At 37.3% G+C, this 14,678-nt stretch overlaps 1 long non-coding RNA gene across 1 annotated transcript; it reads right to left on the bottom strand.

Annotated features, from left to right (window-relative positions):
* Positions 1-472: 472 nt before the first annotated feature.
* LOC113970822 lies at positions 473-13,492 on the bottom strand. Its single transcript, XR_003535345.1, has 3 exons — positions 13,405-13,492; positions 3,061-3,167; positions 473-845 (listed from the first exon to the last, which is right to left on the bottom strand). It is a non-coding gene; the product is annotated as an uncharacterized LOC113970822 (long non-coding RNA).
* Between the last annotated feature and the right edge of the window lie 1,186 nt (positions 13,493-14,678).

Genomic DNA, 14,678 nt, shown 5'->3' with positions numbered 1-14,678 from the left:
CAAATCAACTGTAGCATAGTGTTTAATACTCTAAAGTGTGCTGTGATGACATCCAGCAATACTGACTCCCAACTACCTTGACATTAATCAAGTGTGTCTGAGCCAGACCACTGATTAGTATGGGAAATAGTAAATAATAATAAATACAATAAAAAAGCATGTTTGGGCTTGGCTCAGACACACAGCAAGAATATGACACTAATTACTCATCAGCACTTTCACCTGCAACTTTATGCAAAAGGATTTGTGTTTTATTGGTGTAGTGGGTCTTCCAGGAAAGGAGAGAGGCACCTTGACACCCAGTGCAGGGGCGAGTCAGAGCTGGCCCCATCATGCAGCCGCCACTCAACGCAGAAAAGGAGGATTTCATTTTCTAGTGCCTGTCAACCCATCACAAACACAGATAGTGCCTTTAAGGATAAAAACACTAAGGTAATCCGGAAGCTTCAAATGATAACTTTACTGAGATTAAGAATGGATATAAAACATAACCTTTATAAAAGGTTATCTTTTCATGTTAATTTTGGAGAAGGAAACTTACAAATTGTAAGCAATAGTGGAGCTGAAGATAGCAATATTTCAATAAGAAAAATAATTATTAAAATTTTAAAATACACTGTCAAGTTTCATATCCCTTCCCCTTTTACCTTATTTCAAAATGGCATGCATGACATTTAAAAAGTGGTTAATATTTACGTAGTCTTGGCAAAACTGGATCGCAGCATGTTGATAACCAGAATGTATGAGCATCATTTATTCACTTGAATCAGTTTTTTTCCAAATCACTCTTACCAGACTGTGAATTCCTAAGGACAGGGGCTGTGGTTCCAGCTCCTCATTTACTTCTGCAAAACATAGAATAATATAGTCCACACACACACAGTTCTACTACATTTCCCTTCTATTTTCCCTTTTCAGAGGGCCACCAAGGTTTTCCTTTTCACTTGCTCTGGCTGAGCATGTGTTAGTTCCCTGGAGTTTAGAAAGTGAGTTCTGGTTTGCACCAGAGTTAGACAAAAGCCAGGCTCATTAATTCCTATAAATTGCTTGAGTGAATCATTTGTCATACACTAAGACAGTTCCTTGCATTGCTGTAAGACACATTTTAAATGTCTCATGTAACATTTTATTTTTGTGTGAAATATTAAATTTCAGGAGATATACAGGATCAAATTATAACCTGCTCAAATTTAACTTAATTTGCCAAAAACTGACCAAATTTTAATTTACTTTTGATCTTCAAATGCTAAAAGATGTTGGTGTGCTTATACAGACTCACATCATGGAAAAAATATATATCAAACTGTGTAAGTAAATTATCTGTTTATTCTTGCATTTTAAGATACATTGAATCACAAAGTAGTTTTTAAAAATCTGGGGTCTTTTTTTCCAGAAAATACTGGTTTATTGGAACTGAAGCTTTTTTTCACCAGTACATGGTCTTTCTCAGTCCTTTGATTGGGAAAATTTTCACAAAAAAAAAAAATTGAATTACATAGTTCACAGTATAAAAACCTATCCATCACTTAAATTTTGATTTATTTGAAAACTTTCTGGAACTGTTAGAAAATCTGCCTAGATTCCCTTAGGTCAACTAATGTTACATCTACATGAAAGAGGATTTTTTCCCTATACCAAAGAATGAAAATAACCTTGATTTAATCACAGTGCTGAACAGGATTATTTTTTGAAATGCCAATATTTTACCAGACTATCTTCCACTGAGGCAAATAAGCAACATGGAAAGTTTTTAAGAGGAAATTAATGGTACTATGAAAATACACATATCAGTATGGAGAACGTATATTAGGGCAGGATAAGTTTCTCATTCCCTTCACCCATGCAGTGTGTTTATTGTCCCTGGAGGATAGGAAGTTAATCTCTTGTTGACCCCAGAGATTTTTCCCTTATAATGAAAGTATAAAATGTATCATGGGAACAAAAGTCCTAGACTTGAGAGTCTACATTTTACACAGTAAAATGGAGAATATTGTATACTTGCAGCTTGAGTCAAACAAATAGGGATCAGGGTTTTCCCTGTATCTTTGCATCAGAGAAGATTTCCACCAGTGCAACATGGAAATTGCTTGCACTAGGAATGTGCTTCAGCCTCAGAATTTCAGTACCCATGACATATGGTAATGTTTGTAGAACATCAACCAAAAAATTTTATTTTCTATTTTTAGGATTTCAAAATTCAAGTGATTATAGTAGACAGACAACTGAATGATTATTTGACCAACTTTTTGTGCACCTGTTCTGCCTCACTTTACAAATTAAACGTATAGCTAAATCAAATGAGAAAATATGGGCTCAATTTTCATCATAACAGCATCAGTATTTATCTTTTCTGTGCATTTTATTTACTGAACTTGGTGAAGAATTACCATGTCATGGTTATTAGGCCACACATATTATTCCCCAGCCCCAGGGCACTGTTTGATTTGTTTGCACAGATGTAATTTCTATGTCCCTAGAATTCTCAGGATCTCTGTTGATGGTGAAAACCAAACCTCAGTGGATGAGTGTTCCATGCCAATGGGTGGTCTTTGACAGTCAGTACTGCTTTTCTTTGGAACGATTCTCCTCCAAAACTCTGAAGGGAAACAAGAGAAAACAATTTGAGCAGAAACCAGGAGAGGAAACAGTCAGAAGTCTTCTGCCACCTACACAATGGCAACATTGTTACAACTTTCTCATGACTCACCGATGATTGACACTTCTTATCTTATATTCTAGGATTCCTTTTTAGATGGAAATGCATGTCACAGAAGTTCTTGGAAACAGAGGCACAACAGAAGTGCTGTTTTTATGTTGCTGTCCCTTAAGGACATCACTCAATGCCCACTTGATTACATTACACAGCACATTAGCATGGAGTGTCCTTTCTTTCAGATGAATTAGTATTTTTGTCATTTACACATAATTGCATAGAAACACGTTCTTAACTTCAAAAGGAAACAAAAATCATCTATCTACCTAGAACATTTATTACTACTTTGCACCCTCTTCACAAATTATCTGATCAAAAAAACAGGTTATGATAGATATGCCTTTCACCTTTTTGTCCAAGCAATGTTCATTCATCCCTTTGCAATCTTCTATCAGTCCCAAGGGTGCAGGACAAGAAAATGAAGAATAGCAGCATGAATCACAGTGAATGTAATCTGAAAAAGACAGCAGTGCATGTTTAGGAATTTTCTTTTTGTTTCAAGTATCTGAACTTTATTTATCCACAAATACAAGATGATAGACTTCACACTTTCTTTCAAGGTCTTTTCCAAGGACAAAAGTAAGGGTTTGTGCCTTTAGAAAGAGGTTTGTAGTGATACTCCCTCCTATTTCTCATGGCTTTTCAGAGAATTTAATTTTTAAACCTGCCCAGCCAGGAACTGCTGTGCTGTACATTCACTGCCTAGACATTCTGCTTCTTTTTTGCATTTGATGCATCAGAACTCTTCTAGGAAGAGTGAGTTGCCACATTACAATTTCTATGTTATTCATTTGGAGGTTTTTCCCTACTCAATTTTAAATCACTCTTCTAGAATATTATTTTAGAAATAAAAGTAGGTTTGTGTGTTTGAAACCAGAGCAATCAGAACTTAAGACTTACTAATTTCTTAGAAGGAAAGATTATAAATTATCTAGTCAAGAATCTGTTTTTGAAATAATTCTTTTAATACTCATCTTGTTTGGTACCAAATTCATGATAAAAAGGGATCATGCAAAATGAGAGGGCTTAATTTTTGCAGCTTAGTGAAAGTGCATAATGTGTAGACAGAAATTTCATGATTAGAGAATGAATCATTTTCCATCTCAGACATTTCCCATCCTTAAAAATAATCCATTGACCTATTTGCTATAAACCTCATCTCTAACAATTTCAAATTCTTTTAGCATTGTATCCACTGCCTTTCTCTACAGAACCTCTATGGCTCTTTTCTCTCTGACCCATTTTTCTCTTTATCTAATGTAGTAAATAAATAAATAGTAAATAAGAACAGTAGATTTTATTTTCTTGTTGCCTCTTTTGCTCCTTACTTCCATGTTGTGCTCTGTTCCTGGCAACAATGATCAATGGTAACTAAACAGGCTCTCCATTCAAACCCTAGCAATAAAGTTTTGTCTGCCAAACCCTAATTCATATAAATATCACCTCATCAATTACAAAGTTTTCAACTAAACCCCATAAATCTTCTTTGAGAAGTTATCTACTCCTTGATGTAGGTAATGAATCTATACACGTGCCTATCATGTTATGCAGCTCACTGCCATTCCCTAAGAAATCCAAGCAAGGTATAACGTGTATGAGTGAGACACTATATTCATCTCAGCTGGCTGTAGGTACTTTGAGTAGTTTAGTTAGGAGTTTGGATGCCTTATGTATATCCTGAAGTCAACAGGGAAAGATGGACATCACTGGAAACAAATTAACTCAACTACAACTTGAATTGTCCTCTGGAGACTCATTCCTTATTCAATGTCTAAATAAGGTGGTGTCTAAATAAGATGAGTCTGTGAGACTGTCTGATGTCCTGATTGGCAAGGTTATTGAGGAAATAAATAAATGAAAGACTAGAGTCCCTCTATCTCAGTTTTTGAATCGCTCCACTCTTTCTGAATGGGATGAGCAAACCCTCTGAGTCAGTCTTTGGGCCTCAGTGGAAACCCTTTTGACTAACTAAGCAAGATGCACTGTTTAACAAAAGGAAAAAAGATTAGCAAGAAATTAGCAGCTAATTCTTGTGAAAAATAACCTGCAAAGACATAAAAATCACTGAACTACTTATATAAATAATAGAGCTACATGATTGCACTGTTGGACTAATGATTTCAGGTAGACAAATAATTTTTGTACCTAGAAAATTCAATGAAGGGATGATATAACTAACATATTTTGCACTCAAAATAAATTATATTTAATTGAAATGTTTCACCAGACTTTGTCAGCTGCAGTCTATCCCAAACTAGACACAAAACATACCAGTCATCTCCCACTTATGTTAGAGCTACTTAAAGTTTTGCACATATACAGAATCGCAGAACTCTAAGCAAGTCCTGTTTCCTACTCAGGGCTGATTCAGAACTGGATGTTCTTCTGCTCTGCTGTAGTGCAGCAGACATGACTATGTCTTGTTTAGGGCATATTTAACACATATGCACAATATTTAGGTTCTCAAAAATGAATGTATGACTACTTGAGCAAACAAAATCCAAAGAAAAAGCTAAAGCTGGTATTTTTTTGAAATAACTTCATTGTATTTGCAGAACTCATGCAAGACAAGATCAGCTGCCACCTCATCCTAGATATCTGACCCTCTCACACAGCTCAGGCTCTGCTCATTCCTGAAGTCAAGAATGTGACACTATGCAGAAAAGCCTGGACCGAAAGAAGTGCTTGTAAGCAGCAATATCATAGCACTCGACACAGAGTGTGATTTGGCTCTGAACCCAAATTAGGATACATTTCTCAAGTGAGTTCCTAATTTCCCAGCTGAGACAAGTTTTTCGATTGTTGGTTTTTTTCTGCTCTGTTAAAGTGCAATTAGTTTAATTTAAAATCACAGTGGTTTCAGCAGAGAAGCAGCACCAATTCTTGTCATTCCCAACAGAGTTTGTTCTGCAAACATGTATTTGTTCTAGTGGTGGAAAATCAAATAGATTTCAGCCACAGAAGAGTGAAAAAGGAGACAGTCAGCTATCAGTGACTCCTGAGAGTCAGGAGGACTCATCTCTGCTGCTATTGCCGAGCCAATGCTGGTGTGTGGCAGCAGGAATACTTTTCCTCCTCTGCTCTACTTCAAGTTAAACAGATTAGTATAAACTGGCTATTTGACCCATAATGACATAACCCAGATGTTCAGCATTGACTCCAGCTGTATCCAGTTGTAGTTTCAACACCCTGCCTACAAAGGGACACCATTTTACAAGCTTAGGATGCTGTTTGTGCAAGGACATGAGAGGCTGTATCATCCTGCCTGGAGCCAGGGAAATGTACAGTCCAAGTGTCTCTGGGGGCTATTGGCTGATAGCTAAGAGCTAGAAGGTTGTGCTGTGTGCTCAAAAAATATAAATATAGTTTATACATTCATCAATAAAAAGATAAATTGTCCCAAGACCACAAAAGTCTGTGTTGGTTTTATCCCAAACATCACTGGCTTTTGCAAAGGCACTTATAAAATCCAATGAGGGTGATGATATGATCGAACTCAGACCAGAGAGTTTAATGGATGGAGTTGTGGTTTGGAACTAAAGCTTCACTTATGTGGAAGAGCTGAGCACACCTGAAAGCAATTAATTCTTCTGAACCAACTTTAATTTAATGTCAAAATAAACATGTACCTTGGTATTTACTATGACAACAGCTAAGCAGGTCCTCAGTGGTGAGATAGCATTTCCTGGCATCATAAAATGAAGTTTAATGATTCTCAGCACTTTCAAGAAGTTGACTGGATCAGTTAAAAAAATGAATCTATTTGCAATACATATAACAATGAGATTTAAAAAATTATCCTTGTATCTTTATGAGCCATGTATAATAAAGTAGAGGAGGGGGGAGGAATTCAAGGCTTTTCCTTGCTGGCACAGAAAGGAAGAGAGTGACCAGAAGCTTATTCTCTCTCCTCACAAATTCATTAATCCTCATTTGTAACTTCCTGTATGAGAAGGAAGATACATTTTTTTGGTGATGGAAAACTACTATCTTTACCATGTTCCTGTGTATGAAGTGCTATGCTGCAGCTCACAGAAAAACTTCAATTCAAACATAATCCCTGTTGGAGTGGGTCCAGAGAAGGCCATGAAGATGATCAGAAGGCTGGAACACCTCTCCTAGCAAAACAGGCTGAGAGAGCTGGGATGGTTCAGCATGAAGAGGTGTCTATAGGGACACTTTATTGCGTCCTTTCAATATGCAAAGGAGGCTTATAAGAAATACAGAGAGAGACTTTTTATCAGGGCCTTTAGTGACAGGACAAGAGGAAACATTTTTAAACTGAAAGAAGTTAGATTTAGATTGGACATAAGGAAGATTTTTTTTTTTATGATGGAGGTGTTGAAGCACTGGAACAGGTTGTCCAGAGAAGTTATGGATGCCCCATCCCTGGAAGTGTTCAAGGCCAGGCTGGATGGAGCCCTGAGCAACCTGATCAACTGAAAGATGTCCCATGGCAGGGGTGTTGGACTGGATGATCTTTAAAGGTCCTTTTTAATGCAGACCATTCTGTGATTCTATGAAAGATCACTAGTGTTTATGAAAGCTATACTTCTGGCTTTAGTACACTTGGAGTGAAGCCTGTATGTCCACTCTGCATAATGACCTGGAAAACTGCCACTACCCTCCTGGAGGGACAGGGATTTGCTACACTCCCTCACACACTGCCCTCTGTACCCCCTATAGGGCGGGCATCTCAACTAACAGGGAGAAGATACACTTTTAGCGGATAGAGTTTGTTCTCTACCCCTCGTGGTAAAACCACACCTTGTAGAGTGAAGATACTGAGGAAGGGCAACAAATACTTCCAGCACATCCAAGGACCTGGTGCTTCACCTCTATCCTAGAGATATTTCTTCAAAGTCCATAAGCAGCATCCATCAAAATATTTTTGACATTTGCAGAGGGACAAAGTCACTGTTAGGTGCCAAATGTGACAGTGGGTTTTGGGTCTTTTTGCTGAGTGCTTCTTCCTTCTTCTTTCAATTTATGTCTCTAATGAATTCCCAACTGTAACAGTTCAAAACTTTCTCTGATGACTTACACCTGGTTGGAATTTGACCTGTAATAACAACTTGTTTTTCAGGCAGTGAAATGTGTAGCTCTCTGGACAACTGAATAAAAAATCCTGTATGTACAGCCTGGCAGTAGGGGTGTAATGACCCCCTCCCAGATCCAGCAGCTGTCACTAAGAAAGAGATGCAGCTATCTCCCTCAGAGCACTTCTTTCAGATTTACCGGGATAAATATGCCAAGGAGCAGCAGTCATTGTATATACAAATTTTTTTGCATTTACAAAGGTATTTCGGTTACATTAACTAAATTAGAAAGTTTCCCTGCAGTCAGCTGAGGAAAGTGAGGCATTCCTGCCCTGATTCCGTTTTCAGACCAGTAAAAAAGGAGTAATGTAATTCTGCTTCTCTTTTTGGCACCAGAAGAATAGTGATAAAAAGGCTTAACCCAATGAAGTCAGTAGTGATCCTCGCAGCCATTTGGTCTATTGATTTTGAATGGGCTTAAAATATCTTTTAAAAGGGCCTTCTGGATTACTTATTAAGCAGAGCCAAACTGGAGAGGCCTGCCTGTACTATTACTTGCAGCAGTCTTGAAGTCTAGTGCCAGGCATTTCAAGTCTTAGAGTTAAATAACATAATGTGTTCCTGAAATATGTCACAGAATTTATACAGGATGCCAAATAATTTGTGATCTTAAGCATTGCCACATTACTACACTGCTTTGGTACATGGTAGCACTTTCTTCCAAAGGCTCCAAAATGCTCAGCTCAATCTGAATACTATTTGCAAAATCAATCTGATTTTTTGCAGAGTATACTTACTGAATCTCTGAATTTGCAGAAACAACCACTTTGTAAAATGAGAATAGATTGCTTTTTGACTTTCAGTATTCAATTAATATATGGGCAGAAGGATTTTTGTACACTTGTTGATGCTATCATATAGGTCTGAATTGTCCCATATTTCAAAAAGGTATTTGCATTTGTTCTTGACTTGGACTTGAATTTGGAATCAAGCTCCATCTAAATATCTTAACTCTTAAGTTTAGAAATATTCAGTTAAACATTCTTCACTAACCAGTTTTGCTACTGCACATTATTATTTTAGTATTTTGGGGAGTGATCACAATCTGTAAGAAGAGTTTAGGAGAAGGAAGTCAGACTAATCCATATATGATCTATATAAGTATGAGAGATTCCAGCAAACGTGCAGTGAAAGCATACAGTAACAAGGAATCTGTTGGCTAGATGCTTCAACAGATATGAAGATGTTTTTTGCCTGGCCTGAAGAGTGAGATTTCTGACTAAATATGAGGCAATGGAAAAAAGATATATACCTCAATCATACTAGAAATAAGGTTAGACATCCAAAGAATCATTCTGAATCTAAGCAGTTCCTAGCTTAATCTGGAGTTCTCCAGCCCATAAGTACTCAACAGAAGTCCCAAAAACAAATAAGAATATAATAACTTTGCTCAGAAGATGTAGGATCTACATGTTCTCCTAAGTCATCAGTGTTATTGGCCAATAAATCAGTCCAAGGTATTGGCCTGATTTTTATTTACTTTCCTTCCAAACTTGTCAGTAGTGAAATGACCTGAATGATGATGATTAAGATTGTTTTATCTGAGTTCTGTCACCTGCAGGCAACCCTACGTCCTCAACGCAGCCTACATCTGATTTCCTTACTATAGTGTTACCTGGAACCTTCCTTGGACCATGACTTCATCTCAGTGACAATGTTCCTGGGAATTTAATACTTTTGGGTTCCTAGACATGATGTGGATACTTAATAACAACATTAATAAGTGCTATATGAGAACTACCTTAGTTCAGCCTCTCTTCTTTCATGTCAGGAATAAAATGTTATTGTAAAAAACTAAAAATTTGCAGATTCCATAAATAAACTTAGTTTCCATTAGTCATAAATAAACTTAGTTTCCATTAGTCAGAAAATTCATTTATGTTCTCCAAATATGTTTGGGATTATTTAAATAGTAACCATTTTACAATCTTAAAATACTCAGAGGTTTCACTTTGAATTCTGAGATCAATAAAAATTACGATGTTTGGTGCCACTATAGCCCAGAAGCTTTTGAGACATAAGAGTCATTAAAAAAGAAAGTCAGAAGTTTACTGAAGGAAGTTTATTAACGCTGCCATATCTTACTAATGCAATTTGCTTATCAACTTCTCACCAAGCTTTTAATTTTCTAGAACAAACAAATATATCAACACCATTAATTTCGTTTTGGCCATTTTAAATGGCAAGATTAAAAGCCAGGCTCAAACAGAAGTCATTTGCAACTTTAACTACAGAGAGTGTATCATTAGAGTGTCCTCTAGGCAAAAGAGTCTGCCTTATATCAGCGTGATGTATGATGTTAAATCCTTGGATTTCAGTTCACAGAGGAAGGTATTTCTCACTGCAGTGATGGGCCCAGAGACAAATGAGAGTATAGTACGTGTTTCATTTTTAATTCTCCCTAGCAAGAATGTGAAAGAGATAAAATAAAACTCTATTATGACTGGTAGAGTGGGATCTTCATTTTAAATTACCCCTTAATACATTAACTGGAGGAGAAACAAGATAACTTGATGACTTCATGTAGAAGTACTTGTTACTGTCCAAAGCTTGTCTAACAGCTGCTAATTCTTATGTCACTGTTGTTCCTGGAATGACACTTAGTCACTGCTATCTGCTACACATTGAAAATGCGTTCTCTCTGAGGACAGCTTTGGCCCACATGGGTTTTGTGTTTGGTTTGGGTTTTTTCTTTTTAAATCTGTATTCAGGCATTAGTGTATAATTTTTTTCATCACTGGCTGTCTTTAAATACCCGCCCCTGTATCCTCTGCATTGCAGAAAATTGCTGTAGATCTTATTGATTTTAATTGATGCTGATGGATTGGTTTGCCTTAGTTCCCAGTATAAATTAGAGAAATGTCATCCATTCCCTGCAAAATGTTTGTCATAACATCTCTACATACAAAAATACAGAATGAATAACTTTTATGTCAGCAATAATATCAGAAAACACACTGTATTTCTTATTATTGTATTTTTGCTGTTGCTTGTTGTCTCCATTTTTGTTATTCTTATCCAGTTTCACATGAAACAGTTTCTTAATATGATAAGCCATGCCTAGCAATAAAGAATTCTGCATTTTAATTAGTTTTCAGCCTTTTGGGGTGATCAACCTAGTTTTAGTAGTTCTCTTGGGGGTCTGCTGCAACAGTTTGTATCTTCTATTAGGAAAACCACTGGTAACAACTATATCTGTATCTTTTCAAAACCCAGTGACATTAATTTGCAAGGTGGAGGCACTGCATATACCTGTGTTGGACACCTGCTTTACCTTGAATTAAACTCAAAAGAACAGTTTCATTTATTCACAGTCTTCATTTTAGATGCCATTTATCCTTGAAGAAATGAGCAGCGCAGGAAGCCTGATGTCTCTCAGCATGTGAGATCAAATCAGACTGATCAGCCTAATTCTCTCCATAAGAGCAGACACATACATTTTAATTTTCTTTTCCAGTAGACCATGCAGAATGCATTATTTTTCTTCAGATACATCTAACTCTTAAGTGACCACAAAAATCTCTTCCACATGCAATTTAAGTAGCACCCGACTCATATCAGATATATGGGGCAGAACACAGGTTTCAAAGTCCACTTTAAGCAGCTGGCTAAACCTAATCTCTCTTCTTTGCCTTCTTTAATTTCATTTTATTTTTCTGTACCCCAAAGTGCTAAAAAAAGTATCTCTGTACATGTCAAGCCACCCTACTGTGAGTAAGTGTGTATCAGCTCTGGCCCAAGGTCTCAGAACCAACAAGGTGTCTGTGGGATTTGATCTGCAAAATTCCTCAGACCGTATTGGATGCTGACATAAGCAAACACCCTGCAGGACACATTTGTGACAGTATTATCTACCTTTTACACTGCCATTTCTGTTTGGAGTGGGATGAATGCTCTTTTCAGACTTACAAGGCCAAATCTCCGTCTCCTAACCCCAACTCGTAGCTATTCCTGAAGGTAGAATGGAGGATATCTTACTCTTCCTCACTGAAACAGTCTCACTGTGGGAAACTTGCTCAAATTTCTCTAGAACACAGTGTCAAAAACAGTAAGTAAAATTATGTTTAGGGGATTCACATGAGAGCAGAGACTTGTGTCTTGGTTTACTACTAGAAAACTATTTGTGCATATTTTAATTAAATATAAATCAATTCTAGGAACAGGAACTAGACCCAAAATCATCAATGGCTCACTTTCAGCTGAATGTCTACTAGTCAAATTATTTTAAAAATAAAAATAACCATTATAAACCTCTCCTTTCTGGCCCAGTGAGCTCTGAGACACCTGTCTTCCTACGCATAAAAATGGGCTCCTCTAGGATGGGAAACTCTCACTGTTACGGTATTTTCAAGTGAGATAAGAAAAGTTTAAGGCAAAGCAACAAATGGAAATGCTCTCATTATATCAGTTCTCTATTTATGTAGGTGTATATGTGCAAAGGTACGTGGTGCTGCATTCCAGTGCACATTTATTCAGCTGGGAGGAAGGTAAGAGTTGGTTTCCAGGATCCTGTCAATATACCACATCAGTGGTCACGAGTTATACCTTTCCTCCTTCAGCCCTGCTGACTACTTTGTGTAAATAAAATATTTCCTGCACAATTGCTTCCAGAAAGAAATTGTGAACACCTCTTCCAAGGCTGTGGAGCAAAAAGGACAAAGGTGCTGTGTAAATCCATGTGGAGATGTCTGAGACCAAAAAAGAGGACTAAAACCTAAGAGGTGCCCTTGTCAACATTTTGTCTCCAGCTCTAGGTGGTTTTGCTTAGCATCATAACTGGTTTGGGTTTGCTCTGGTGGAACATTTGACAGGAAATTGGAGTTTGTCTGAAAAACTTAAAAACTCTTCTCTTGGAGGGAGTTTTAACATTTGACCAGGGTCTTTGCAAGTCCAGAAAAACAGTTTTGATGAAAGAATATGATGGTTTTCTGTAACAGCTAAGTTGTAAAAACTTTTACCTATCTGTGTTAAATTTCTGTCATTATAATGAACAGAGGGAGAATGGATTTAGCAGCACCCAGTGTCCCTGCAGCACAGTGAGATTGCAGGAATTATTGCCAGTTCAGTTGGGCAGCTACTGGCAGTTGATTAGTTTGGTTAGCATTTCCACAGTACTTACAGGAAAAAGATAAGTCTGAATAAGCTGATTCATAAGCTTCAAGTCAGCCAGACTGACAGACACAATCACTTCATGTTTTCCTAGAGAAGGTCACCGAAGATATCAGGAAGCTCTGAATCTCACATGCTGTTTAATCCAAATGAAAACTATCACAAAATCACTTTCTAGGTGTAGGACACAGCTCTGCTCAGCGAGACTGATTAAAATAAAAGCAAGTTTTTCTCCCGTTCTTTTTGTCTTTCTTATCCTTGTTTTCAGTGTATTTGACATGAGAAAGCCCTATGCAGTTTTAAGAAAGTCTCCTTGACAGCACCTTGAAGAATGATCCTGTGCTGGCTTCTCTAGAGAATCTTCCATCTTCTCCTGCTGTGGCAGAATTGCTCCCACTGTGGTCTCTGCCTCTTCGTCTCTAAGCTCCAGAAGTTTCTCCCTTCCACAAACACTCAATATTTCCCCAGGAAAAGAAATCTCACCTGTCTAGGGAGCTCCTCCTGATGTCAAGAGTCACACAAAGGTGAGCCAGGGCTCTCTCCTGCTGCCCAGACACTGCCATGATGCCAAAGCAGATCATAAACTATACCTAGGATAAAACTCCAACAAGAAGTAAAATACTATCCACTGCTCTTAGGTTGAAATTGTGATGATACAGCAGCTTGAGTTAGCAATCTGTAATCGTCCCCTAGGTTTAAACTTGAACTTTTAAGACAATCTTAAAAACAGCTAGTTGTTTACAATAAATAACAATTTACTATTATTTGGAGCCTGAGTTGAGGCCATTCCTCATTATATAATGTTGACGTGCCCTTTATTTGCAGAGGTTTTACTTTTTGGCTGAAATGTGAAGTCAGCACACCTCCATTCCCTAATGCTGTTCAATTCCTTAGTTCATTCATTAATTCCTTAATGCTCAAGTGCTACTCCTTTAAAAGTAAGGGGTTTGCTGCAGTCTCCTGGCCAAGCACCAATCTGAGGCTTGGAAAATTTTTCCTGACTCAACTGGAGTTTCTTCTTGACACAAAGTGATTATTTGCTCTCTCCAACTGCTCACAGGGCTCTCCCACTGAGGTTCCCAGTGAGCTGCTCTCCAGGGATGCTGGTAATTCCCCACATCAGTGTAAATTTACAACACTCTTGTGAGAATGTGTGTGTGTGTGTGTGCAGCAGATACAACATCTAAAAGGTTGCCTTGGAGTAAGAGAGATCTGACAGAGCCAGTAAATCCTACTGCAAATTAGTTTTACAGAAGTAGAAGGAAAAAAATGGCTGTAAAATGTGTGGAAAGTTCCAAGGAAAAGTATTCAACCCTCACACAATTACCTTTTGGCTGATCTTTGCTAGATTTTGGTGAATGAATATTAATGAATCTCCAGCATAAAAGTAATTTAATGAAAAAAACTTTCTTAACACAGTATTTGAGACACTAGAAAGCTAATTTCCAGTTACCTAATAAACCTGTTTGCTAAATTTTAGAGTAAAACCACAAATGTACATTTAATGTTAACATATTATAGTGGGAATTTTGTTACAGATCATGCTAAATTGGGAGTTTCTAATTGAAACAGACTTCTTTTAAGAGATATTCAAAATATTTCACTCAAACCCCAGTTAGATTTTCCTTTGATTTACAAATATTGTATCCTGCGATCTTCATACTTTCTAATATTAGTTTCCTTTCCTCATACATAAAACCATACATAGTACCCCCAAATAATTTTACCCTCAAGGTATTATTAGATGACTTTCTGCT

Source organism: Neopelma chrysocephalum, unplaced genomic scaffold (assembly GCF_003984885.1).
Source record: "Neopelma chrysocephalum unplaced genomic scaffold, ASM398488v2 Primary Assembly neopelma1_80b, whole genome shotgun sequence".
Lineage (NCBI taxonomy): Eukaryota > Metazoa > Chordata > Aves > Passeriformes > Pipridae > Neopelma > Neopelma chrysocephalum.
This window is presented reverse-complemented; position numbering and strand designations above follow the sequence as displayed.